This window comes from Ammospiza caudacuta, chromosome 21, assembly GCF_027887145.1.
Source record: "Ammospiza caudacuta isolate bAmmCau1 chromosome 21, bAmmCau1.pri, whole genome shotgun sequence".
Taxonomy (NCBI): Eukaryota; Metazoa; Chordata; class Aves; order Passeriformes; family Passerellidae; genus Ammospiza; species Ammospiza caudacuta.
Genome location: NC_080613.1, coordinates 645,001 through 672,183, shown reverse-complemented (window position 1 = coordinate 672,183; position 27,183 = coordinate 645,001). Strand labels below are relative to the sequence as shown.

General features: G+C 52.3%; 1 protein-coding gene across 3 annotated transcripts in view; it reads left to right on the top strand.

Moving 5' to 3' along the window:
- PBX3 (PBX homeobox 3) overlaps nucleotides 1-27,183 on the top strand; it is a 102,890-nt gene that overhangs the window by 49,248 nt on the left and 26,459 nt on the right. The gene's annotated exons all lie outside the window — the stretch shown is intronic.

Genomic DNA, 27,183 nt, shown 5'->3' with positions numbered 1-27,183 from the left:
GGAGGCCAGCCCTGCCAGGGTGGTGACCATGCCACCGGGTACCTGCTCTGTGGGGGACACTGGGGCACCTCAGGGTGCTGCCCCCGTGGCCACACGAGCTGCCCTGGCAGCAGCCTGGCGCCGTGGGACACTGCCCACGCCAGATCCGTGTCCCCACGTGCCTGGGCGTGCCTGAGGCCAGCCCCCACGGCAGCACCAGCACCTGGGTGAGTACTGCCTGCCGGGTCTGCCCTCAGTTTCTGTGGTGAGGAGGAGCAGTCGTGGCCAGCATGGAGTGGTGGGGCTGTAACCCAGGGCTGGCGCATGGTCTGGCCCCGGTGAGTGCCTCCACACCACTGGCCTGGGGGGCCTCTTCCCAGCCAGGCATCCTCTGCTTCCAACTGGGAATTGGGCTGGATGTGTCTGTAAATCTCTCCCTTGCTGGAGACACCTCCTGGCCCGCAGCCCTGGTGCTGTGTTTGGGGCTCCTTGGGCACGCTGGGTGTGGGTCCTGGGGCTCAGGTGACCCCTGTGGCACTGCCCTTGGCCCCCTGGCCCCGTTCCGTGCTGGGTGAGCTGGCAGAGCCGCAGTGTGGGGCTGTTGTGGAGCTCCCCTTCACCTCCTCTGCTCTCGTGAATTCTTTGGGGAAGAGGCTGTGACCTTATTTCTCCTGCTAAGAGAGATGCATCTGGAACCAAATGAGGGCAGTAAAGTATAATAGAAGGCTTTACAAATGAAAGTTTTTTTCTGCTGGTGCAATACCTTGTTTCCCCCTCTTGTATCCTGGGAAATCAGGCTGATCAATAGTTCCCATTTCAGCACAACTGCAGCCAGCGTTACAACTGTATAAAATTTACAACATTGTCTGCTGTAAATTTTAATTGGAAAAGCCTCGTAGCTTCACCCTTGATCTTTGCACCTTTAAATGTATTTGATTTTTAAAAATCAAACAAATTTACAGTGTATAACATTGCATCACACGCTTCGTATTGACGGTGCAATAGAAGTAGCACAAACCCTCCTTCCCGCTGGAAGAGAAAATGGCTGTAAAATCCCTGGCAAAGGTCGGGAGTGTGATGAGGATGTGTTTGGAGCCAACAAGGCCGCGGTGCCAGGCAGGTGCCAACGGGAGGGATCCTGATCCTGGTGCTCGTGCGGTGCCGCAGCCTCGCCGCCGCCCGAGAGCCGCGGAGAACACGGCGCTTTCAGCACAGCTTTATTTCTGTCACAGGTCAGGCTTAAAATGCTGTGTGATACAGTTATTGACTCTAATCTGGGCATAAACACAAGTCCTCAAGCACCAGCCCAATTAATAATTTGCATAATTAACACGCATATTAAATAGGGACTGGCCCTGCATCTGTATTCGCGGTGATTGGGGTAATGAGGGCTAGCGGAGCGGCGCCTCGGGCTGGCGGGAGCAGACGTGTGGCAGTAGTAATTTTTGCTTGGATTGACAACTGCTAGACAAGCAGTCCCAGCATAAAACTAAACCCCGTTTGGCAGAATTAATCGTTGACAAACTGCTCTTAAAGCTGTAACATTGTTTCTGTCAGTTGTTCGGTTTGATGTCACTGTTAGACATAATAAATCAATAGTGTCAGAATTTGGTAATGTTTATAGCTAGCAAGGTTTATTATTTCATATGACTGTCATGTACAAATCGTGGTATCATGGCTGCCTCTAAATTATCAAAGGCACAATATTGCTGAAATAGATTTCTTAAATTCTTTCTCCAATTAATCCTGTTGATTGTTAGCTGCGATGGGGCCCACTCGTGTTTTAGGAGGGGTGAGTTTTTTCTCTGGACATTTTTTAAAGACAAGTTTGAGCCATTGTACACAGCAGGATTTATTGTTGCTGTCTCCAGCCCGGGCAGCAGCTCTCTGCTTTATGGACCTCACTTCTCCTGCTCCAGTCACAGTCTGCAGGCTGTCAGTGAAGCCAGCCTGGGGTGGGCACAGCCAGAATGTCCTGATCCCAGCGGGCTTAAAATCCCAGCCCATGAGAGGGGGCCAGCCGTGGGATGGGGGTGAGACTCCTGCTCTCACCTGGGCACGTGCTGGGATGTGCAGGTGTGTGTGCTCAGGGGTGTTCGTGCTTGTCTGGAGCATGAACTGATGATGTGAGAGCACTGTGTGCATTCGGGGGTGCTGAGATCCCTCCCGTGGGTCACCCCGTGCTGGGGTCCTGGCCAGGACAGTCCCTCTGCTCTGTCATGGCCATGTGCCATGCACCAGACACTGCCCCTCAGCTCCACGTGGTGCCAGGGGTGACTCTGTGCTCAGCCTTCCCCTGCTCTCCTGGCACCATCTCACCCCAAACACCTCGGTTTGACCCATCACACCTCTCTGATTGTTGCACACCCCTGAGACCCCTCCTGCACCCAAAGGGACAGGACAGTCCCTGGGCTGGGCTAAAACTGTCCCCTCACCAAGGCAGTGCATATAAATTACAACAATAAATTACTGCAGCCCCAGGGTAAAAGAAGCATCAAGTTATGACTTTTACATGAGTATTTAGTCAGCCATTCAATAAAAAATAGGTCTTCCAGTTGCACAGTACCATTTATCAGCTCCATATTTATTATTTATCATAGCTACACATGATGCAAATGTGAATTACCTCGCTGCTCCTCCAAGGAACACTTGCTTTTATAGAAATGTAAACATATATAACACAGTTTGTGGAGTCAGAGACCCGGCTTTGAAAGGAAAGAGAAATTAAGGATGCAGATTTTATTTTTGTTTTCATTTCTGTGTGATAAATTGTCCTTCTAAAGGTCATTTCCAGGAGTAACTTTCCCTAACTTTGCTGCTCTGCAGGCAGCTCTGAGAAGGGCTGTGTGGGGATGCTCAGTGCCCACTGGTGCCCGGACAGAGGAGATACCGTGGGGTCACAGCTCTCATGTCTGTGGACAAGACCCTTTTGTAGATGTTGCATGGCTCCTGGCGAGGGCCGATCCTGGTGCCCTGCAGGGCTGGGTTATCTGTGCCCAGTGGGGCTCGCCATAGCCCTGCCTGGGTGGCCAAGGTTGCCAAGGCTGGGGAGCAGTGCCTGGAGGGTGGGTCAGAGGGCTTTGTCCACTCTGGGTGTTCCCACCCCCGGATCAATCCTCTCACCGGGTGGCGATCATTCACAGGCAGGAAATACCTGCACTCATTAAAATTCCTCCCACATTCATTCCACCTCTGGTAGTCTATAAAGTGATTTCAATTCCAAAAGAGGGATTTGAAGATTTCTTCCCTGCTTCATGTTCCTAGAGTTTCTGGAGTCCTACAGGGAATTTCAGGCATGGAAGTATTTCACTTACATGAATTGCCTTTCAGTTTCAAAATTCCTTTTACACCTGGGAACCCCTTCCTAGTGCAGGGCTGAGGGGCAGGGGCAGGCTGCTGTGCCAGGTGTGACAGGGGGCTGGGACAAGGGGTGACAGGAGGCACAGCGGGCACAGGGGGCAGCCCCGGCGCCCCGGGCTGCTCGGGGGTCTCGGTGCCCCGGCAGCCCCGGGCCCGGCCCGGCAGCAGGGCCAGCACAGGGGATGCTGCGCTCGGTCCGGCCCGGCAGCCGGGGATGCTGTGCTGGGTCCGGCCCGGCAGCCGGGGATGCTGCGCTGGGTCCGGCCCGGCAGCCGGGGATGCTGCGCTGGGTCCGGCCCGGCAGCCGGGGATGCTGCGCTGGGTCCGGCCCGGCAGCCGGGGATGCTGCGCTGGGTCCGGCAGCCGGGGATGCTGTGCTGGGTCCGGCAGCCGGGGATGCTGCGCTGGGTCCGGCCCGGCAGCCGGGGATGCTGTGCTGGGTCCGGCAGCCGGGGATGCTGCGCTGGGTCCGGTCCGGCAGCCGGGGATGCTGCGCTGGGTCCGGCCCGGCAGCCGGGGATGCTGTGCTGGGTCCGGCCCGGCAGCCGGGGATGCTGCGCTGGGTCCGGCCCGGCAGCCGGGGATGCTGTGCTGGGTCCGGCAGCCGGGGATGCTGTGCTGGGTCCGGCAGCCGGGGATGCTGTGCTGGGTCCGGCCCGGCAGCCGGGGATGCTGCGCTGGGTCCGGTCCGGCAGCCGGGGATGCTGCGCTGGGTCCGGCAGCCGGGGATGCTGCGCTGGGTCCGGCCGCTGCCCGGCTCTGCAGCCAGAGCAGTCCCGGGGCTGGCACGGAGCCTGCCCTGCTGTGGCACGGAGCCGGGTTCTGCAGCCAGAGCAGTCCCGGGGCCGGCCCGGACCCTGCCCTGCCCTGCTGCGGGCTCGGCGCTCGGGCCGTGGCTGGCACACGGCAGCACCGCCTCAGCACCGCTTTGCTCGGGTGTCCCCAGGAAAAGCTGTCCCCACGGGCGGCCCCGGCTCTCCCGCCTCGGGAGGCAGCAGCCGGAGCTGGCGGCCGGCTGGGTTTTCTGGGGGGAGGTCATTAGTTACCGCATCGAGGGCTGCGCGGGAGAATAACAGCACATCAGTTAGGATGCTAATTCACTCGACTGGCAGCGAGCGCTGGGAATGACAGCTTGGAGGGGTGCGGGGGAGGGTCTGAAAATGGCAGCAGATCGGTATTTTGAAAGGGGAGGGAAGTTTTATAATGATGAATAAGAAAGATGACATTTGGTGCTCACATTTCCCGTGCGCTGGCTGTCCGCGGGAGGGTCAGCGTGCGGAACCTCCCGCGACGAGCCCGGGGCTGCCCAGCAGCTGACTGGGAGTGCACCCTTCCAGGGAACAAAAAGAAAGGCCCAGATAATTAGGGCAAGTTGAACTGCAGGAGGTAGCCAGCTTCTCGGCTGCCTTTTGTATATTCATGACCCAGCTTGATTGATGGAAGGACAGTGTTTGGTGACACTGTCATTTGCAAGTTGAAAGGTAGAGTACAGGCTGGAGCTCTGCTCAGATGTGCCTTAAAGGGTCCTACAATAAGCTCATTTGGATGCTGATGATGTTCGCATCTGCATTTCTTTGTTTCTAACTGTTTCAGGAGGACATCTGTTAATTTGTATAGATTAGCTTGGATGCTTTCATTTAAAAACATCAAATTATGGAGCAGGACTGTTTATTATAAAAGTTTCCAGGAAAGTTTAAACTGATTTGGAAACCATGCAGAGTGTAAGATTTAAAAGCAGAATTAAAAAAAAAAAAAAGAGAGTATTTTTTACATTTACATTCAGCCTCCCATGCCCAGGAATTAAGACTTGCATTTCTGTTGTGATGTTATCAAGAACTGTTAGCAGAAATATCTGTTGAATTATAAATTTCAGGATAAATGAGGCTTGCCAAATTTCATATCTGCCAGGGAGAGGAGGCCCCCTTTGCTGGACAGTGAAAGCCTTTACGTACGAGGGGGGGGAAGTGAAATGTAATTAATTCAAGAGGGGAAATGCTTTTACTGTGTAATATTTAGCCACATATTTCAAGCATAATGGTGCTTCTGTCAGAGCGGTTGCAGTTTTTGCAGGTACTGTTTTCCGAGGGGCAGTGGGCTGGGAGCTGGGGGAGGTTTCGGGTCCGGCTGCCCTCGGTGCAGCAGCTGTTGGTTTACTCTGTGTGTGCCAGGCTGGGCAGCTCCAGGGTCCCTTCCTGCTGGAGCAGCAGCCAGCTCCCAGAGCCCACCAGAGCCCACCAGAGCCCAGCTCCCAGAGCCCAGATCCCAAAGCCCAGCTCCCAGACCCCAGCCTGAATCCACCAGAGCCCACCAGAGCCCAGCTCCCAGAGCCTAGATCCCAAAGCCCAGCTCCCAGAGCCCAGCTCCCAGAGCCCAGATCCCAGAGCCCAGATCCTAGAGCCCACCAGAGCCCAGATCCTAGAGCCCACCAGAGCCCAGATCCTAGAGCCCACCAGAGCCCAGCTCCCAGAGCCCAGCTCCCAAAGCCCAGCTCCCAGAGCCCAGCTCCCAGAGCCCAGCTCCCAAAGCCCAGCTCCCAGAGCCCAGCCTGAATCCACCAGAGCCCAGTTCCCAGAGCCCAGCTCCCAAAGCCCAGCTCCCAGAGCCCAGCTCCCAGAGCCCACCAGAGCCCAGATCCTAGAGCCCAGCCAGCTCCTGGCCCCCAGACCCCGTGGAGCTGGGCAGGCAGCAGGGACAGGGATGGCTCATCCCCACGTGCAGTCCATGCTCGGGCCTTTGGCAGTGACCTCTCCTCATGTATGCCTTCCCCGGGCCCTGCCTGTGGCTGTTGTGGCTGTAAAACTGGTGTTACTCCGGGCATTTTCAGGAACATTAACTCACACCCAAGCAGGCTCTGCTGTGCACTTCTGCTCAGCACTGCCTGCCTGCTTCCCGAGAAAGCCTTTGCCATCCTTGGCCACAGGGCCCAGAAAGATGGGAATTGGGGTCAGGGTAGTGCCCCAGGCTGGGGCAGACTGGCTGCAGGGGCATTCTCCTGCCCGCTCCTCCTTGTGCCCTGCACTGGGGTGCACAGCCATGCTGGGCTCAGCCCTGCTCTGCTAAGGATCTTCCTCAACAGCGCTTGGGAATTTATGGCTGTGACTCCCCTCTTTGTATTTACTCCAATTAACACATAAATCCTAATTACCCAGGTCATAGGAGCTGGTAGGCCATAAACGGAGTGGGACATGGCAGAGCTTGGCAGATGCCTCAGTAACAAGGCGGCCAGAGAAAGGGAAATACCAATTTAGGAGGCACCAGCAGTGAGCAGACATGTGGGACAAGGGCCACAGGCAGCCCCAGGCACTGGGACAGGCCGAGACCCATTCGTACATTTGAGAGGCCTTGGCATGGGCTGGGGAGGGTCTGGGGCAGCCCTCACCCCTCCCAAGCCATGTCCTGGCACGTGTGCCCAGCAAACAGAAATGCCCGTCACCCCCAGCCTGATGGGCACCTGCAGGGTCGGAGGGCGCCCTCCCCGCTCCGTGCCCCACAGCGCTGTGCCCTGGCACACTCCAGGGTCCTGGCAGCCACCCCAACACCCCGTGCGTGCCCTCCTGTCAGAGCCACAGCATGGAGAGCAGCCCAGGGTTTCTAGGGCAGCCGGAGTGGTGACAGTGCCCAGGAGCCGTGCTGGGTGAGAGGGCGGCCCCGGGCAGCTCTGCCAGCGCGGGCGGGCGCCGGGCACCGGGCGCCGGGCACCGGGCACCGGGCACAGCCCCGCAATCCAGCTCAGCGCTGGGTGCCCCGTGGGCTGTGGGATGGGTGCTGGCTGCGTGCTGGCTGGGGAGCACAGTGTGCTGATGCAGGGCGTTATGATCGCAGCATATGCTGGCTATTAGTGTGCCTTTTATTTAATTTTTTTTTAATACAATCCTACATCGCTGTTGGCGGTGCAGGCATAATTGCTACCTTGCCTGAATGCAGCTGAGTTTGTAGTTACTCAAGCAGGAGGTTTTTAAAACTGTGAAATAGTTTCTCTTCCTGCATGCCCCCAGATCAGGTAGAAAATGGGGAAAGAACTGCTAAATGATGTATTTAGAAAAAGCTGTTCTACAAGAGTATTTGAAACATTACAGATCTGCCAGAAGGTCCATTAACATAAATGTTTAACTCAGACACACAAACTTATGTACCGAAATGAAAATGTTTCATGCATTAATTTGCTGCAGAAGGTACTAACATAACAATTAGAGCAACATTCTGCCTGCGTACACTTAAATTTCCTGGGGCAGTGTTTCAGTGGCAACGCAAGCGTTGATGTAGGATCTCCTTGACTCCTGGCACAACACATCCCAGCACTGCAGTTCTTTCTGTTAAATCACATTCGCACAGTTTCAAACCTGGCAGTGAAGGAACTGGGAGGCTGACAGTCGTGCACTGTTTTGGGGAAGGGGCCTGGCTTTGGAGCCCCTCTGGTTGCCATGTGTGGTCAGCCAGCACCACATGCCCACACTGCTGACATCCCATGTTGTCTTGGTGCACTCACAAAGAAACCTGCTTCACCCTTCAGGTTGCTTTGGGTGTGGATGGCAGACAGTCACAGCAAAGCAGAGGAGCACCCAGGGCAGCAGGTAACGCTGGGCTCAGTCCATGGCCGCTCCCAGTTTGATTCTGTCAGGCCCAGCATCTTTGCTGGGCTTTGGGCTTTTCCTGCCCTGCCTGGCAGGACGTTTGCTCTCGCAGTGTGTGAGCACTCAGCGTGCAAAGGCTGGCAGGGGTGGCTGGGGCTGTCTGTGGGAGCACGGGGGCTCCCCTGGCAGCCGGGCTGTCCCTGGCACACGGCTCTGTCTCACTGCAGAGCCCTGCACGGCCAGCGCTCCTCCTCCAGCAAACGCTTGTCCTAAACTGAGCACCGTAGAATAAAAATGGAAACATAAAAATAGCAGTTGGAAAGATAAAACAGCATTTATAGTACTAATAAAACCGTTGTGGCTTCCACAGGAAAACATGCTCTGTAACCTAATGCTTACCTGGGAAGACTGTCGAGTTTCGGAGAGTTATAGCTGTTTTTGTAAGAGAAGCACAGAGATTTGCTTCAGGGCTGAGTGATAGATTCTCCTGCCTGGAGCATCCCAGTGTGTTTATACATGGCTTGTATGGCAGCTTTCATAAGACATTTACCCCATGATTTGCGATGAGCTTATGTGTGAATAATTAATGGCAATTAATCCTTAATTACAGTAATTAGGCAAGTCACAGGAAATTAAGCTGCAGCTGGAGAAGACCATGCCTGGGAAGAGAGGATTGGGGGCTGTGTGAATGTGCCATTCACTGACAACATTACGAGGATGAGCAGCATTCAGCAGCTTTGGCATTTCTATTGGCAGCCTTGGGTAGGACAAGAACGCTCAACATTAGCAGCAATCTATAGTTGTCTACAAGAGTTTTTAGTTCAAGTGCCAAAATGTTATGTTGCATATGGTGATTATCTAAGTTTATTGGTTGCCATAATTCAAATGGGTGTAATTGTTTTTGGCTTGATGGTGACATTAGAAACTGAAGCTTTTATGTGTTCGTAGGTTCTGCTGGCATCAGCCATGGTTCAACTTCTAGAAACAATCCATCCAGGTTTGCAATTATGGAAACGGATTCTACAAATGGCTGGAAATTAACAGAGAAATTTTCAATTATTAAAAAAAAGACAACAGCAAAACTGGCAGTTTCTTAGTTGAGCAGCTAATTGCTTTATTATTAGCTGCCTTTTCCATTAAAATGAGGTTTGCACGAGGTGCAGTGTGTGCAGAGGCTGCTGTCTGGTTTGGGGAGTGGGACCAAGCAGGACAAAAATGGAAATGCTGGTGGGTAAGGGCTCACAGGGGAAAAGCCCATCTGAGGGATCTCCTGTGCTAATCCCAGCCACGCCATTGTACTGGAAAGAGAATCTGTGCTGGAAGCCTTTTGCCCTGGGCAACCCACAGCGAGGCTGTTTGCAGCTCAAGAACTGCAGCCTTCCCCATCATTAATGTGCAAAGTTTTTAAACCTCATGATTAAACATGTTTCCGTAATTTACTGGGTTTCCAAGTGGCAATGTTTGTGCCAGTAACAATCTAGGGCAGAGCCGTGGAGGGAAGCACACATTAGTATCAATGGAACCTACAAAAAGCAATCAGTAATTTATGAGCTTGTGGAAAAATGCCCACATGTTCTCATCAAATTATAGGAATCCTATAATTTACTCAGTGACTACAAGGTGCACGCTCCCAAACCTGCTGTGGGGTGTTAACTGAACCTCTGATTAGATTTAATCCAAACAACTAATCTGTTAAAGGGTCCTGAATAAATAGGCTATATGGCCAGAGCAGGGTGTTATTCTGGAGTAAGATGACAGCTCCTGAGGAGGTCAGTGAGTTCCCCCCTAGAAATCAGTGACCTGCTGCAGGGTCGGGTGTGGCTGCAGCACCCAGCCCAAACCCTGCGTGTTCACCTCTGGCACTGCCAGTGTTGAGCGGGGGGGCAGGAGGGAGATCCCTCCTGCTTCAGAAATAAAAGCCTGGAGCCAGATGTTTGCAAGCTCTGTACTTGTTTGTAATATGGAAACATGTAAAAACTTCAGCTCCTTGCATGTGGAATCTAGATCAATTTTTAATTTACTTGTATGCATGGATGACTCATTTGAAAAAGAAAATTGTGGCATCAAAAAAAAAGACATTTCAGGCTGCATAGGTTGCTGCATTTATCTGTTTCTCGTGCACTCTGGAGTGGAAATAAGTCACAGTATCTTAATAATGGTCTTGATTTTATAAATGATTTTTCCCCTTGAAATAAGCAATCCATTCATTTTAATATGTAGAATTGGTTTGCTAGCAGGGCGACAGTTTAAAAAGACTTCCAACTGTGACACAAGTGCAACCATATTGCTTCCTATTACTCGCTAAGGTAGTTGTTTAGAAGAGAGAATGTTCTCCCTGGAAATGTTTAAAGTGCTGTAATTTTATTTAGGATAATGAGGATTTATAACAGTTTTGCCATATGAAAACCTGCCTTTAGACAGAGTGAAATAGGCGGTTGTGGTTACGGAGCGCGAGAGCGGCGTGGGGAGGTGGCTGCGTGTGCCCGGGCGGCGAATCCGTCACCGGGCCCAGAACATTCCCCGCAGCCGCGTGCGTAATTCATCACCACCATGTATGGATTTCTCTGCTTTAATCGCTCTAGACGTTAATTAAAATCCTGTTTTATAGAATATTTTAATTTCGAGATTTGCCCAGCTGTACAGCCTCAGCTCTGTTGTCAGGGTTGAGCCGCCGGATAACAAATGGCAGAATTTAAGCCTAGTCAGGAATTTGGGGGGAATTCCTGGCGGAGTTGAGGGAGTTTGGCTGCGGGTGGATCGGGACTCGATGCTGTGCTGACACTCAGCTCTGCTGGAAGGTCGTTCCTCTGCGTTTATTTTTGTTGTTAGGCCTTTAAAGATATTTTTCCCTCATTAAGAACGCTTCCCGTTTATTACCAGTCTCGCTTCCTGGGCAGGATCGGCGCGGGATGGGCACCGGTGCTGAGCAGAACAGCTAATGCCCTGCTCATAAATAGAAAGGAGAAGGAATTGAACTGTTACAGATTTTATCAGATTTTATCTCCTCACTGAAAATCTTAGCTCTCAAAACATTTCTAATTTCCCTTATTTGAAGGCTCAAACAGTTTCAAATTACTGCTCGTGGATTGTTCTTGACACCGAGAATGGTAAATTTGAGCTGTGGAAACACTGGAATGTGTGGTGTGTGCTTTTCCTGAACAAGGGAATTCAACGGGTAAATTACAGTCATTTACTTGGAGTGTAATTTACTGAGAGCCTTTAGGCAAATGCAGGAAAAAGGACAGCAGGACAGGAAAAATAGCTAAAACAGGAGCTCTCCCCCCATCTTTGCATGAAATCCACTCTGCATCCATGTGATGGGGATAATAAAAACTTTCTTATTTAAAAAATGTATAATTATTATTTTTTCAATTCATAAGGCAGGTATTTTGTAAGTACAACAAATTGTGTGATTTTAAATCTTGCTAAATTATAGACACATCTTCTTAGGCTTGTGCATTTTGCGCCTCAGTATCTGCATGCAGTCATCCCATATCTGAGATTGATAAAACTGTTAATTTTATGCCTAATAACAGGTCAAGCATCTGAAAATGTCATCGTGCTAAGTGGAAATTGCAGTTTTCATCCTATGGAAATATTCAATATTTAATCAATTTTTTAAAACAAAAATATTTATCTAATGGAATCTACAACGAAGAGATGCACTTGAGGTTTTATTTGAAATGAGAGCATAGGCATAAATACCAGTGTGTGTTTTTTCTTGCTTAAATGGTAGAAATATGGCAGAGAAGCAGCCAAGGACTTGTAATCTGCAGGTCCATGGAGGTTCAGGATGATGCTGGGGAAGTGTTGCGGCCTGGCTGCTGCGAGGTGGGAATTGCAGAGCAAAGAGGCGTGAGTGGGTTTGTGCAGCACGTTGTAATCTGACACTGAAGTTGTGCCCTGCATTCCCCATGTCATAATTGATGGCTAAGGAAAAGCACATGCTATGCTAATCCTTTGTTGGAATAGCTTGTTAAATTGCGGATGCCAATTTAAAATAAACTATGGAATGCCTGTCTGTATTTGAAGGTTTGCAGTCTGCAGTTTTAAACAGTCATTTTAAAGCTGTTTTTCAACTTTATGTTGCATGCACACTGTCTGCCTGTGCACACAAGGTCAGCGTGTTCGCCGCTTTAATAGCCGACCATCAAGAACAAAATCAATGAGCTGCGTGTTTCACACCAGTATCACAAGGGATTTTCCCATTTATAGCACATTTGTGTACTGATCCCAAGTTTAAATGACAATATTGATGCCCTATTAGAGCCGTGCCGAACGGACGTGGTGCGGTTCCTCTCGAAGTTGTCTGAACTCGCTCCCCTCCCAGACTCCCGTTCCACCTTCTGTCCAGCTGCCGAACGTGAACCAGCCCAGTGCCGGCCCCGAGCTGCGGAAGGGGCTCTGCTCCTGTCCCTGCGTGCAGGAGGGGAATTCCTCGGCTGCAGATTTCAGATCCAGATCTTCCGTAGCTGCTGCGAGGAGGATTATGAGGCTGCGTCTAAATAATCATCTGCGTGCTGATTACCGAGAATAAAGTGGCATTATTGCTTATGGATGCGAGAAGGCAGCGCTGCCCTGGGAAGACACCGGTGCCAGTTCTGTGGGAATTTTATGAGTCCTGGTGCGGTGTAATCAGCCGCCGCCGGCTCTGACGGAAGGATAGCTCCTGGTCTGCAGGGGAATAGATCCTGCGCTGCCGAAAGGAAATGTTACTTGTGCAGAAGAAAATGATTTAATGTTGGTAGAAGGGTTATTCATTTATAAGGGATTAAAAATGACTTCAATATAATACCTTTAATTTGTAATAATGGTCTGTGGGGCTGTTTCCTGTCTAAAATAAACCGTTTGACTGGCATGTTCGTTTGATCCATTCAGTACTATGTGATATTAGAGGGATAAAGGTATTCTTTTCAGTTATTGTATATTCAGTTAAAGTGGTGAGGGCCTCGGCTGGCAGGGAGGTGTCAGGCTGTCCGTGGCCCACACCTGACCCTGGGGCAGGGGGATGCTGCTCCTGCTCCTGCCCGGGGCAGGGGCACAGCTGCTGGAACTGCCCTCGTGGCAGCAAAGCAAGGAGGAGTCGAAGGCCTGGCCGTGCAGAAGGCCTTAGGCTTGGAGGGACTGCAGGCAGGAAAAGCAGCACCAAGGGGACCTTTCTGCTGGTGACCAGCCGTGTCCTGCCGCACAGCAGAGGTGGGTGATGCTCGCAGCCCGCACCCAGGGGCTCGCCTTGTGCTGCGGAGCCTCCTCTCACAGAGCTCCTTCACAGGGTCCCTTCGGGGTGGCTGCCCTCATTTTGGGCACAAATCCCAGACAAAGGCACTGTGGCTGTGCTGCACTCAGTCCAAAGGCACGTGGGACACAGGACAGGGGCACCGGGCTGGAGCTGACCCAGAGCAGTTGCGTGTCTGTCCCCTGGCAGGGCTGGGTTTGCCTGCTCACTGGGAAGTAAACACGTGGAGAACCAGCTTGCTCACATTCAGCAGACGGGTGTCATCAGTTTTTAGCACTAAATAACAGATTTCACTATTTTGATTCTTGTGCTGTGAAAGTTACAGGTTTTGGGGATGACCAGGAAATCTCCACTTTCTAGACAAAAAAGACTTCAAGGTTCTGGCCTTTACAGACACATCAAAAAGGTGACCCAGAGTCTCCAAAATGGGAGAGCAGATAACCAGGGTCCATATTTACTGCTGCTGAAATCCTTGTGCTTTTTGAATTAGCATGATGTGGGGAGAAGGAAGCAAGAGTCTGGCGGGTATTTTAGTGAACTGTGGTATTAGCAGCTGGGTAAAGGGCAGCAGCATTCTCAGAAGGTCTGAATAGTGCTGGTGTGCCTGGGAGCAGAAGGCAATAATGAAAGACAATGCAGAAATCCCCGAATTCCAGAAAGAAACATACCAAGAGGCGTGTTTTTCAGTGTAACTACAGACTTTCAGTGTAGCAGCAAAGCAAATAAACATATAATGCTTGTGAATTTCCTTTTGTTCCAGATCAAAAATACAAGGCAGAGCTCTGTCTGGTAGTGAAATACAGGCAGGATTAATCTGAATAAACATTTCTAATGTGGCTGTTGTGGAAAAAAGGCATGTGCTGCTTGCAAGGCTGGGTACAAAGTGCTGAGAATAGGGCAGGATCTTGCCCTCCTGCTTTAAATTCGCGTGTATTTAGTGCAGAACGCTGTCTGGTTTACTGGGGAAGAAAAAAACCAACAGAGCCAATTTTGATTGGAACAGGCAGGATTAAAATGCAGGATTATCCCTGCAAAGGCTATATCGGGTACGCAGCTCAGTGACCTTTTTGAGGAGCGAGCATGTGTGGAGCTGTGCGGGGATAAATCCTTGGCTGCGGCCCTGGAGCGGGGACACGCACTCGGAGCTGCCCGGGCGTGCTGCTCCTCACCTGGCCCCGCACAGCCTGCGTGAGCACATGTAATTCCCGTGTCTTTGTATGAATATGTGCTTGGAAATAACGTTCCTATAGGTTCAGGTGATATAAATAATGTATGTGCAGAAGCTCATAAATGTAAGCTCGAATTTTCCTCAGTAGTTTTTGTTCTCAATCACCTTGATGAAACAATCTTGAAGGCGCTCTCCTTTCCGTGGCATTTGGAATGAGTCCCTGACAGGCTGATTTTCCACCCCTGTTGTGATGCTGCTTTCTCTAGTTAATATTCCTCTGTAAGTGTCGTACCAAAGTAAACCAAAGGAGCCCGGCTCATGACACTAAGGCTGCATTTGCATTAATTATGCAGTCAGGGCTGGTGAGAAAATGCTGTCACAGAGAGAGAGGCAGTAAATGAGAACCCTCCGAGTGCGCCTGAATGAAGAGCATTAAGTTCATTTACATGGGCGCAGGCCGCGAGGCTGGCAGGGAACAATGGCTTTGCTCTTGTCGCTCGCCGCCGTATTGTTCTGCGGCTTAATGACTCCCCGGCAGAGTGGGTGCGCTCACAAAGACACAGCCGCGATTCCTCCGGTATTAATAACGGCACTAATAATTAATAATATCCCTCTAATCGGGACCGCGGAGGCCCTGCCCGGCGGGGAGGCTGCGGCCAGGCCCGGCCGGGAGCCCCGGCTGCCCTCCGGTGCCCCGCACGGGGCGGTGGGCGCTGCCCCGAGCCCCGGCCGCTGCCCCGGGCGGGGACGGGCCGGGCCTCTGCCCGGGGCCAGCACCGAGCCGTGCCTCTGCCCGGGGCCAGCACCGAGCCGTGCCCGGGGCCAGCACCGAGCCGTGCCCGGGGCCAGCACCGAGTCGTTCCCGGGGCCAGCACCGAGCCGTGCCCGGCCCCAGCACCGAGTCGTTCCCGGGGCCAGCACCGAGCCGTGCCCGGGGCCAGCACCGAGTCGTTCCCGGGGCCAGCACCGAGCCGTGCCCGGGGCCAGCACCGAGTCGTTCCCGGGGCCAGCACCGAGCCGTGCCCGGGGCCAGCACCGAGCCGTGGCCGGCCCCAGCACCGAGCCGTGCCCGGCCCCAGCACCAAGCCGTGCCCGGGGCCAGCACCGAGCCGTGCCCGGGGCCAGCACCGAGCCGTGGCCGGCCCCAGCACCGAGCCGTGCCCGGGGCCCCGCAGCGGCATGGCAGGGCGGGTGCCAGGGCCTACCTGCCGGGGTCCGGCTGAGGGGGCTCTGTGGCACTGCAGGGCCAGGCTCTGCCGGAGAGCAGCAGGGATCTTTTAATTTGTGATTGACAGGGACATGCTGTCTGTTTGCAGCGTCCCGTGCTTTAGCTGTGCAGCAGGATCGCTCCTCGTGGTGCCCAGATGAGGTGGGTCGCTTTGTTTTGCCCTCTGGCTTGCCCAGAGCAAATGGGTGACACCGGGGGCCTTCCATCGCCTGCCCCTGGCCCAGACCCACCCGGACATGCCAGACTCCCTTGGTTATCCCACAAATCAGGGATGGGAAACTGCACACATGTGAAAATATTAACTGAACATGGCACTGAGTAAAGTGGAACTGAGGGTTTCATGAAAATCCCAGTGCCACTTTGATCTCGCCATGTTCACAGCCATCAAAAACCTCTCCAGATCTTCCTCCTGCCTCTCTGTGCATGTGGACATCATGCTTGTTGTAGAGTGAATGCAAAATGTGTGACCCATACAGAGACAACCATCTATAAAGATGAGGAGAAATATTAATACATATGTAAAAAATTAAAGGTGAGAACCTTGATCCTTTTGTACAAAAGATTAATCTCTCAATATTATATTGTGATGCAATAGTTTGGGGCAATTTTCATCAAAATGTGGAGGTTTCTTTTCAAGTTCAAAACTTGTTGTCATCTCTGTTTATCTACAAGACTTCCAGACACTTTAAACTATGCTTTAAATAAGTGACTATTTTTATTCATATGCTGACAAAATTTTCCTCGGAATGATTTATATTTCAATAATAGTTTAAATTATGCTTTGCATTCCGTGCTTTGATGTCATGCAGGAAGTGTCATCACAAGATAAACTTTCACATCTGAGAGTCAATAAATTGTGCTTAGGTAGTCTAATGAAAATACTGTGAATGGCTATATGGAGTTATATCCAGTACAGCTGAGCAGCACAGATACATGTAGATATTTAACAAAGGGCTGTGTTTGATCTCGCGGTGTCATTGGCTTTGACACCATGGCACGGTACCAGTTTACAGCGATATGAATCCTATAATACTATATCATGCTTTTATCCACTAAATAAAAACCTGCCCTATGTTTTATTACAAAGTAGGTGGCCTGGAGGAAAAATATATGTATTCTTTCCTTTTGGAATAAAATATGCATTTGGGCTTCTCATTTCATCTCCAATCTGTGTTATTCCTTAAAAATGCAGAACTGCCTGAAGTCCTCTTTAATATTTAATTCAACAACTTTTTAATCTGTCATTATGCTGTGATGAAGTAAGCATCAAGTGTCGCTGAAAAAGATTAAATTATACTTGGAAATAGGAATTGAAATGATTTAGGGTTGGAGGCTGAATATTTGCTTTGCACAAGTAATAATAGTGGGAGCTTGGGTGAGGCACGGGTTTGGATGTGGCTCTAATGCCTCTGCCGATCCCCTCTCCCTGGTGGCTGCCCCTTGATTTACTCTGGCACTGCCAAACTTGATTTGATTTAAATGGAGGTAGGAAGTGGAAATTACACACTACAATACATTAATTACTCTTTGCTACTCCTTACACGGATTTTCTTTTTCTCTGTAAACATCATAAACACTGATGCAGCAACCCAATGGACAGCTGCTCTGAGCTGCCTGATGATTTCGTGTTAGCAAGCTTATCTTCAAAGGGAAAAGCAGGAATATTTGATATCTCCCTCTGGAAGAATGGATGATGTGAAACAGAGGAACACCTATTCCTGTCCATTCATGAGGGGATGTGCCAGCTTCATCCAATTGCTTAACTTGGGCTTTCACTCTACCTGTTTTGATGTCACCTTTGGGTTTCTCTGCCTTGTTGTGGAGAGAAAGGGAAGAGCAATATCACATTGAAGGGCAATGTCACATGAAAGAGCGGTATCACATCACAGCTGTGAACCTTAGAGACCCAGGTTCCAGACGTGCTTTACGTGGAGCCAGACCAGCAGTGCGAGTGGTCCTGCTCTGTGCCAGCAGCCTCACCGGGCTTTGGCTGTGCTGGGCACCGCTCCCACCTCTGGGAGGGCTCAGCACCCAGCAGCGTGGCAGGGGAAGGAAGCTCCTGCTGCTTGGGCAGGGCACCTGGTGGTGCTGGGCATCTCAGCACCCTCCCACATGGCAGCTAGTTCCAGCTACAAAGAATAAAGATAGTTCTGGAGTTGTGGTGGGTTTTCCAAGGAAGATTATCTTTGCAGCTCTAACTGCTCCACCTGACAGAGGAGAAGCTGTCTCCAAGCACAGCTTTTTCTTGGGTCTGAGGGAGAGGTGTCAGATTGCAGGAACACTGTGGGAATTCCTTTAATGGCATGGAGGTGATGTCTGCACTAGTGCGAGGTCTAGTCAGAGACCTCTTTGCAGTCCCACTCCAGAAACGGCCCCACAGTGTTTGTTTGCAGTTCTGGCAAAACCTCCTTCTTCTACAGCAAGTAGTAAAAAAGCCTCCGTTCCCTCCTATCCAATGCATTATTTATAATTATTCTCCCTTCCTTGTAGAAGTGTATCCATGTAAATAATTGATTGCAATTATTAATTGGGGAACGCGGTATTTTTACAGCCCTCGTGTTCCCTGGCGCAGTTCCGAGCGCACCGGCGGCTCTGCGGGTCCCGGTCCCGCTGTCCCACGGCAGATGCCCCAAACCGGGAGGGTGTCCCCGGGGTGGAGGGGCTGGAGGCAGGAGTGTGCCCACTGGGGACATGCCTGGTGTCCCCCTGTGCTGGCCCAGGGGCTGTCAGTGCCCGCTCTGGGCTTGGCAAAGGTGAATTTTGTCTGACAGGGACAGAAGTTTTTTCTAGTCTAGAGAGATGTATAACCTCTGTCAGAGGAGCAGCCTGCTCTCTGCTGCTGTAGAGCCAAGCACCTTTTAACCTCTTCAGACTGTAAATTCTGAGCAGTTGATATTTGAGTGTAATTCCTCTCCAACTGGCATTATTATTTGATTGCAATGAATTACCTTTTTAAAAAAAATCATAAGTATAAATTCACTTGACTGATCCTGCAAATTATTTATGATGTAGTGTTTTGGTCTAGGATAACCTTTTAAAATAAATCAGTTTTTCAATAATAGTTCAATGTTTGCCCACCTAATGGTGTTCCCATTAAGATCTGCATTTGTCACCAACCTGCCTTTTCTGCCTGTGCAGGAGACAAGTCACCGCCCCTAAACCCACTCTGCTTGTAGGGTAAAGTAAATGCATGTCTTTGTAGGAGAATAAATAAAAAGAGCAAGCTGAGTCAATAAGCGGGTTCAATTCCTGCCTGCAGCCATGGCGGACAGCTCATTTGGTAGATGTGGGTGTTTTGTTTACATTTATAATGCAGCTTTATTTAATGCTGACAGATATAGCTTGTGGCAAATGATAGTCAGAATGTATGAGCAGTCATAATGCTTCTGTCTTCTTATAGTGTGCTGCTGAAAATAAGCAGTTCACCTCTGTTTTTATTGAGGAAAGGATATGAGACAGCTATAGCTTCGCGAGGCTATTTATTGAGTTGTTTTACTAGCTGTGAACATGCCGCTTTATAGCAGTTGTGAAAATGGACTTTGCTAGTGTGTGGGAAAGGAAATAACATTGCAGTATACAAGGGTAGTAAAAAAACCCTCTATAAATAATTTTTCAGACTGAAGAATATTCTCATTTAAACAGCTAGAGAGCCTGGTGATTTTTGCCAGCTGCCAGCTCTTCCCAGGATGGCATTGGGTTAAAATTGCTCCATCAAATGCTATTAATATTTTAATGTCAAAAAATAAAATTTGGATGAGCCGTTTCGAGCTGAGGTGTTCAAGAGCTTTGTAGGGAAGTTTGGTGTTGCTGCTGAGTTCTGTATATTCACACACCCATCGTGTTTCGTAGCGCAGTGTGATCCTTTGCCCTGCAGGGCTGGGAGGAAAGAGCGTGTTTGGCGCAGCCTGGGGATGCAGGTTCGGTCTGGAACTGGCCTGACTTTACACTCCTGGGGCTCAGCGTGCTGCGGCTGGCCCGCAGGTGAGCTCCCGTGGGTGCTGGTGGTGCTGGGGGCGCTGGGATGTGGCTCAGAGCCCAGGGACTCCCCAGGGATGGGATTTATCCCCGGGAACGTGAATGGGGCTCGCTGTGCTGCTGGTCCTGCGGCACTGGGAGTGCCCCGGAGCCTCGGGGTGTCTGCCTTTACCTGTGCAGGTGATCACTGGCCACGCACTGAGCCCGTGGTGCTTTGAGTCTTAAACATGTAACCCATGGTCTAATGGATGAGGCAGGATTGCAGATCAATGCCTTTTCTGGTTTTTTTCCCATGTTCAGCAGCAGCACTGAGGGGCACAAATCATTTTCATGTATGCAAAAATAATTTCGAAAATGGTATTAGTCTCAGCAGGTGAGGCCTTTTGTTTCTTCCATGTTTATGTACAAATTCCTAGGGAACAGTAAATATTAAATTGAAATAACCCTCCCTTATTATTACACAGCCAAAGATTCAATTTAATTCTCTTCAGATAAGGTTTTTCTGGACACGTATTTGCAATTGCCTGTCCTGTAAATACAGTTCAGACTGTAGCCAGGGGCTCCTCTCCACCTGCCTTTTCTGCAGGAAAGGCAGTGTATTTCTGTGCTTTTGGATTTTTTTGGATGCAGACACCTTCTTTCTCACTCTCATTATGTTTATGGATGACAGGAGTGCAGTAAAATGTCCCCTTTCCCCCTTAACTGGACGGAGAAATGGGTTAATCTCTCCACAGAGCCATTCCTCTACTTCACCACCTGTTTCCAAATCCCAGTTGACAAAGGAAGAAAAATTCAGAGCCTGGTGTGGGCTTGGGGACTGGGGGGTTGGCAAAGGCTAGCAGGCCCCTCACCCAGGGGTGACATGAGGAGGGATGTGCTCGGTGTGTTTGGTCGGGGCTGGCAGTGTGACAGCTCTGGGAATGGCTCACAGGCCATTGCCACCCCGGCTCCCACCCCGTGGAGCTGGCACAGGATGCCTTCTCCTGGGGAGCACATTCACAATGAAGGGCATTCAACCCTGCTCTCTCCTCCTCTGATAAGATACCCTGGAGGTTATTCAGAGGTGAGATATAATCAGCCAAAATTTTACATTTTATTCTTTACGCTACAGAATTAATTTCATTTTTATGAAAATAAATACATGGTCTAGCTCTCCTAATAAGACTATCTCTGTGGTGTTTAAGTAATAATCATTTATTGTTTAAATACAGTAGAGGCTGTAACAAAATGCTGTCAAGAGCCATCACACTCATTAACCTGCCAGCTAATTAGCCTCCTCCTGCCTGATTGCTGACAAGTTCTTCAATCTGAACCTATCACTGTTGTGTCAGCGCTGAAGCACCAAGCGAAGTGGAGGAGGGCTCCATTAGATGTTTGCGAACAAAGTCTGTGCATTAAAGGTTTGTTTTCTGCACTCCAACAAATGTTACAGCATTAATATTCTCAGCTATAATTAAATTGGCAACTCTTAATTATGGTAATTAGTGCATTAACCATGTCTTGCCTGGCGTCGCTCGCAGGCGAAGCTCAGGGATGGGAGAGGAGAGCCAAGACGCTGCCCATTCCCAGCAGGGCTGTCGTGCTAGGGGCACAGCCTCTGCCCCAGGCTCCAGCTGTCCATAGGGCAGAGCCAGGGAGGGCAGGAAAAGCTGGCATGTGTTGGCACCGAACACTTGCACTGGTGTTAAGGAAACACCTATGGAAACAGAATGGATGTGGATATCCCTGCTGGTGACCGGGTTGTCAGTGCTTGGCTGGGTGGAAGTGCTTTGGAAGGGCAGAGCACCATGCCCTTCCTGCATCTCCCAGACTCTGTAATCACTTGCCCAAATTTTCACTCCTGGAGAACTCAGGAAATGAGCTTTTTTGGTCCCAGTTGGCTGCCTTTGAACTGATGTTCACGTGACAAAACCAATCTGTGATTCACCGTAATTTGCATCAGTGCCCTGGAGTTTGGAGAGCTCCAGCAGCAGCTGGCAAAGGCTGCACGTCCCTGGTGCCATGCAGGGTCACCGAGGGACCTGCAGATGAAGCTGCTCGTTCAGAAGATCCCCAGTTTGTATCCATTGCCTGGTTTTGGGATGAGGTGTGAGGACTGACTGCACTGGTGCCTGGGGTTGGTGGCAAATGGCTGCCAGTATGTTTTTGGGGTCTTCAGTTCTAGTGCTCTTTAGTCAAGACTCCTCAGGACTTTGTGCTGTGACCTGAGTACCACAGTCTTACCTTCTGAAGAAACTGGGGCACAGGGAGAGCAAGTGGTTTGTCTGAAATCCCACAGCAGTTTTGGGACAGAGCTGGGGCAGAGACCTCAGTGCACAGTGCAGTGCACAGTGCAGCTCACTGCCCAGCTCCTGCTTAGCTCTCCCCTCCTTTGTCAGGGATCCCAATATGTTTTGGAGTTCACCAGCTATGAGTCTGGATTATTCCTGTTCTGCTATTCTGGTCATGCTGGGAATGTTTGGAAATCACAGCAAGGTCAGTGCTAAATGCTAAACCAGTGAGTAAAGGTCTGGTGCTCGTCTGAGCTAAACTGGAGACATAAAGAGAGATAAATGTGAGTGTAGCTCCCAGCACTGAGGGTAAATGGCCCCAGTGAGGCTGGCAGGAGGGTCTGGGGGCCCTTAGTGCACCTGCACGTGGTGCTGCAGGTTCCTGTGCATGCAGCCACGCTGGGGCAGAGCCAGCAGCTCTGCTGGAGTTGTGCCAAAGGACCCTTCCAATCAGCCCTGAACATCTCCCAGCTTCTCCCCTGATTCCAGGGGGAAGGGAAGTGCTGCCTGATGTCTCTGTGCAAGGCAGCAGCTATTTAGGGGTGGTGATTCTTGCTACTTTCAAAGGGGGAAAAAGTGTTACCTTGATATGTGCTCTTTTTTTTTCCCCTAGTGCATAATAATTCCATATGTATATAGGAAAAAGGAAGATAACCCAAGGCGAATTTAATTTCAGATTGGGTTTTTCGCTTAATGTATTATTCATAGTATTATTTATATCATCACTTAGACATGTCCCTGGCAATAAACTGAAAACTTAACTTTAACAATATCGGGCACCTCTGTTTTGGGGGCGATGGTGGGCTGGGAGCCTTTGGCTCCTCTTCATCACATGCGAGGCTTTAATGAAGGCTGCGGGGTGGGGGAGGGTGTTTAATGAGGGGCTTGGAGGGGGGTTGTTTGGCAGCTTTTTTATCCCCCCCAACATTTTTGCTGCATGACCTGGTTTTGCATTTTTCTGCATCTATGTTCATCTAATTAGGATGTTCTAAAAAGACCTGGACCACTTATTGTACAGAACTGTAGCCTGTGGGTATTTAATAAGGAGCTTTCAGTGGTACATTTGCATCTTTTGCTCCGGGTCTGAATAGCGAATTACCTTAAAGATCATTAGAAGCGCTGTTGCATTGTTAAAACCAGGCCACGGTATTCTAATGACAGTTTAAAACTTGAGGCGTTCCCTCTGCCACGGCTCACCCCGGCATAATTGCGCGCAGCGCGGGTGACCCTGCTGGAGCGGCGGCTGTGGGCAGCGTGTCCCCGGGCACTGTGCTGTGCGGGCAGGTGCGCTGGCACCGGGACACGGCGGTGACAACGGGCCCGGCTTGGGCCGTGCGCTCGGCTGTGCGGCTGGGACACCGCTCTGCGCCTGCCGGGGCAGCCAGGGGCCGTGCGGGGCCGTGCGGGGCCGGGATGTGCCCCAGGAGTGGCCCTGCGCTCTGGGGGTGCTCCCAAAGCCCTGCCCTTGGCACTGCCCTGTGAGGGTGCTCCCAAAGCCCCGCCATTGGCACTGCCCTGTGAGGGTGCTCCCAAAGCCCTGCCCTTGGCACTGCCCTGTGAGGGTGCTCCCACAGCCCTGCCCTTGGCACTGCCCTGTGAGGGTGCTCCCAAAGCCCTGCCCTTGGCACTGCCATGTGAGGGTGCTCCCAAAGCCCTGCCCTTGGCACTGCCCTGTGAGGGTGCTCCCAAAGCCCTGCCCTTGGCACTGCGCTCTGGGGGTGCTCCCAAAGCCCCGCCCTTGGCACTGCCCTGTGAGGGTGCTCCCAAAGCCCTGCCCTTGGCACTGCCCTGTGAGGGTGCTCCCAAAGCCCCGCCATTGGCACTGCCCTGTGAGGGTGCTCCCAAAGCCCCGCCATTGGCACTGCCCTGTGAGGGTGCTCCCAAAGCCCCGCCATTGGCACTGCGCTCTGGGGGTGCTCCCAAAGCCCCGCCATTGGCACTGCCATGTGAGGGTGCTCCCAAAGCCCTGCCCTTGGCACTGCCCTGTGAGGGTGCTCCCAAAGCCCCGCCATTGGCACTGCGCTCTGGGGGTGCTCCCAAAGCCCTGCCCTTGGCACTGCCCTGTGAGGGTGCTCCCAAAGCCCCGCCATTGGCACTGCGCTCTGGGGGTGCTCCCAAAGCCCTGCCCTTGGCACTGCCCTGTGAGGGTGCTCCCAAAGCCCCGCCATTGGCACTGCGCTCTGGGGGTGCTCCCAAAGCCCCGCCACCGAGGGCCCGTACAGGTCTGGGGAAGGGACAGCGGAGGCTGAGCCCAGGACAGCCCTTGGGAAGCTGGGAGCAGCGTGGCCGAGGGCTGAGCCCCTTGTGCAGCCTTGGGCTTGGTCCCTGGGTTGCTTTGCCCAGCTCCTTCTTCCCAAATGTATTCCTCTCTCTGTCTGGCCCTGTGGGTGGTGTTTCCTCTTTCCACAACACATTTTGTGGAGCTGATGGGCTCTGTGGCTGCCCAGATCTTAGGACAGAACTTGGAGCGGTTTCCCACAGAGGCTTTCACATTCTGTGTGCCAGCTGAGTGACAGTGCTGACCAGGGCTGGGCACTTGTCCTGCTCTGTGTCCCTGCTGGGCAAGTGCCAGTGCTGTGTCCACCAGTGGACAAGCCTGTGCCATGCTTGGCATTTCCCATCTTTGTGGTTGTTCCTGCTTGGCTGTGGAAGGGATGCCAAGCCGATTCCAGCTGGGTGCTCCAGGAGCCCATGTCCAGGACCTGGGGGTCTGTGCAGTGCAGGGAGCCCCTCGTGTCGTTCCCTTCACCCTCCCTGAGTGCTGCCAGCTCCAATGGTCCAGGAACCCAACTCCTCTTTGTGCCGAGGGTGCTGCTTTCCCTGGGGATGGGAGGGTGTGGGGCCACGCCTGAGCACTTCTTCCCGAGGAAATCAGGGCTGGTGGGGCAGCCAGGCTCTGACTGAATCTCATGCCGAGGAATTACGTGAAGAAATGGGGGACCTTCAGGTGAATGTGCCGCTTGGGCAGTTGAATGGTTTTAGGTGGTTAAAACTGCCAGTAGTAGGTTGGTGATTTAGCGGAGAAGCTGTTTGTGCAGGGAAGAATTTCTCTTTAAAAAATTCAGTGTAACCAGCATTATTTTTTTCCTCTGGGATCCCAGACAATGAATGCACAGGCCTGTTCATTAATATCAGTTGTCTTCTGCAGGGAGTATCCAGATTTGTCGTGCCAGGTTTTAAATTTTTAATGTATTACCAGTTCTTACGCAGAGCAGGCCTTTTCTTTGTTCTTTTTTACACTAATACTGTTTTGTATTCAGCCTCGCACTCAACTGATGCATCTCTCGGTGTCCCTTGTAAAAGCTCTCCCCTTATCAGCCCTGTTAGGTCTGACAAAGTCTGTCTTTGTGAGTTCCTGCAAATGTTCGTGTCCAATTTTCTTTTCAGAAGAGCGGGGTGGGTGTTTGAACAGTAATTGCTCTATGCAAATCCGCCGCTGCTTTGGCGACTTTGCGGGTGCAGCGCGGAGTGCGGGACCCGGTGCGGGGCGTGGGTCACTGCCCGGCTGGGCAGCGGTGCCCAGCAGTGCCCAGCGGTGCCAGCGGTGCCCAGCGATGCCCAGCGATGGCCAGCAGTGCCAGCGGTGCCAGCGGTGCCAGCAGTGCCCAGCGGTGCCCAGTGGTGCCGAGTGGTGCCAGCGGTGATCAGCGGTGCCAGTGGTGCCTAGTGGTGCCAGTGGTGCCCAGTGGTGCCAGCGGTGCCAGTGGTGCCCAGCGGTGCCAGCAGTGCCCAGTAATGCCCAGCGGTGCCCAGCAGTGCCCAGCGGTGCCCAGCGGTGCCAGCGGTGCCCAGCTGTGCCAGCGGTGCCTCCGGGCTGCAGGGGCACTGGGACCTCTCTCTCTCTCGCCTGCACTCCTCCATGGGTTTGCCCGCAGGGAATTGCTCCAGGATTCCCCAGCTCTGTGTGATGGGGAGCCCCGGTTGAGCCCGTGCCCGCTCCGGCCGTGCTGGGCCCGGGCTCTGCTGCCCACCGTGCCTGGCAGTCACCTCCTGAGTGGGCACAGCCCTCAGGCACGTTCTGGGCTGCGGCTGCAAGTCCAACCAGACCGAGCGATTTGCATGACAGACTGCAACTCTTAAAAATCCTGCTCGTAAACATAAATAATTAATCACATTATAGTTTTTATCATGCTTTTCCTTCCTAGCAGTATTAATAAGTAGCTCATCTTCTAGCAACACCTGTTAAACCCAAAGCTGTCAGTCTTTATTTTCCCTAGAGAGCCAGGGAAAAATTTGTTATGCAATAATTTCTCTTTTACTTTATGCTGTGACTTCAATGTGTTTTGTGTTGATCTGTGTGTACACAAGGTGTGAGAATTGTCTCTGTTATTTGCTTGCTTTGTGCACACCCTGCCCTGCCTGGGACAGCCCTGGGGTCCTGGCTGTTCCCCCCAGGTGCCATCACCCTCTGCAGGTGCAGGCCTGGGGCACGGTCACTGGGAGGGAGCCCTGTGAGGGTGGTGGCCACTGGTCACTGGGAGGGAGCCCTGTGAGGGCAGTGGTGGTGGCCACTGGTCACTGGGAGGGAGCCCTGTGAGGGCAGTGGTGGTGGCCACTGGTCACTGGGAGGGAGCCCTGTGAGGGCAGTGGTGGTGGCCACTGGTCACTGGGAGGGAGCCCTGTGAGGGTGGTGGCTCAGTGTGGCCACCACGGTGCCCGGCCTCACTCCTGCACCTGCCCCAGTGGCCAGGAGTCGCCAGCATTTGGAGAACCTTTATTTCCACTTGATTTCCTTTGTACAACAGACATGTGCTGTGCAGTGCCTGCTCAGACACCCCTTGGGGGTCAGTCGGGATCAGCTGCTGCCCGTCCCCTCTGGTCACTGCCCTTTTGCCCCGTGCCCAGGCGCCCTCCCTGGGGCAGCCATGCCCTGTGCCCCCTCCGGCAGCACGAGGTCCCATTCCCCGTGGTTCTGCTCCTGGCTGAGGTCACGGTGAGTGTCTGGGCGCTTTGCAGTGGCGTGGGCTGTGAGGGCTGGGCTGGGCTCCGTGTGGCAGTGAGGCCTGCGGCGGGGCCTGCAGCCGCCCCTGGGTGCTGCAGCGCTGAGTGCCCTGCGAGAGGACGGCCGTGCACAGCTGCACACCCTTGCAGCCCCCTTGCACCACAGGCACGGGTCACACCTGCCACCTCCCTGTGCTGCCCGGGCTCCCTCTGCCCGTGTGGGGCCGGGTCAGGCTCGGGCACTGCCGTGTCCCCATCGCTCCCCGTGCCTGGGGCAGTGCCAGCGCTGCCTGGGCCGCGGGGAAAGGACTTTGGGGTGCCCTGCTCCACCTGCACGGGCTGGCCCTCTCCTCTTGCTCAGTCTGCAGCACTGGAATTCCGATCTCATGCTCATGCAAAGAGGACTGCAATAAATCTTGCAGTCAGCATTAGGTATTGTTTGTTTTAGCTGCCTT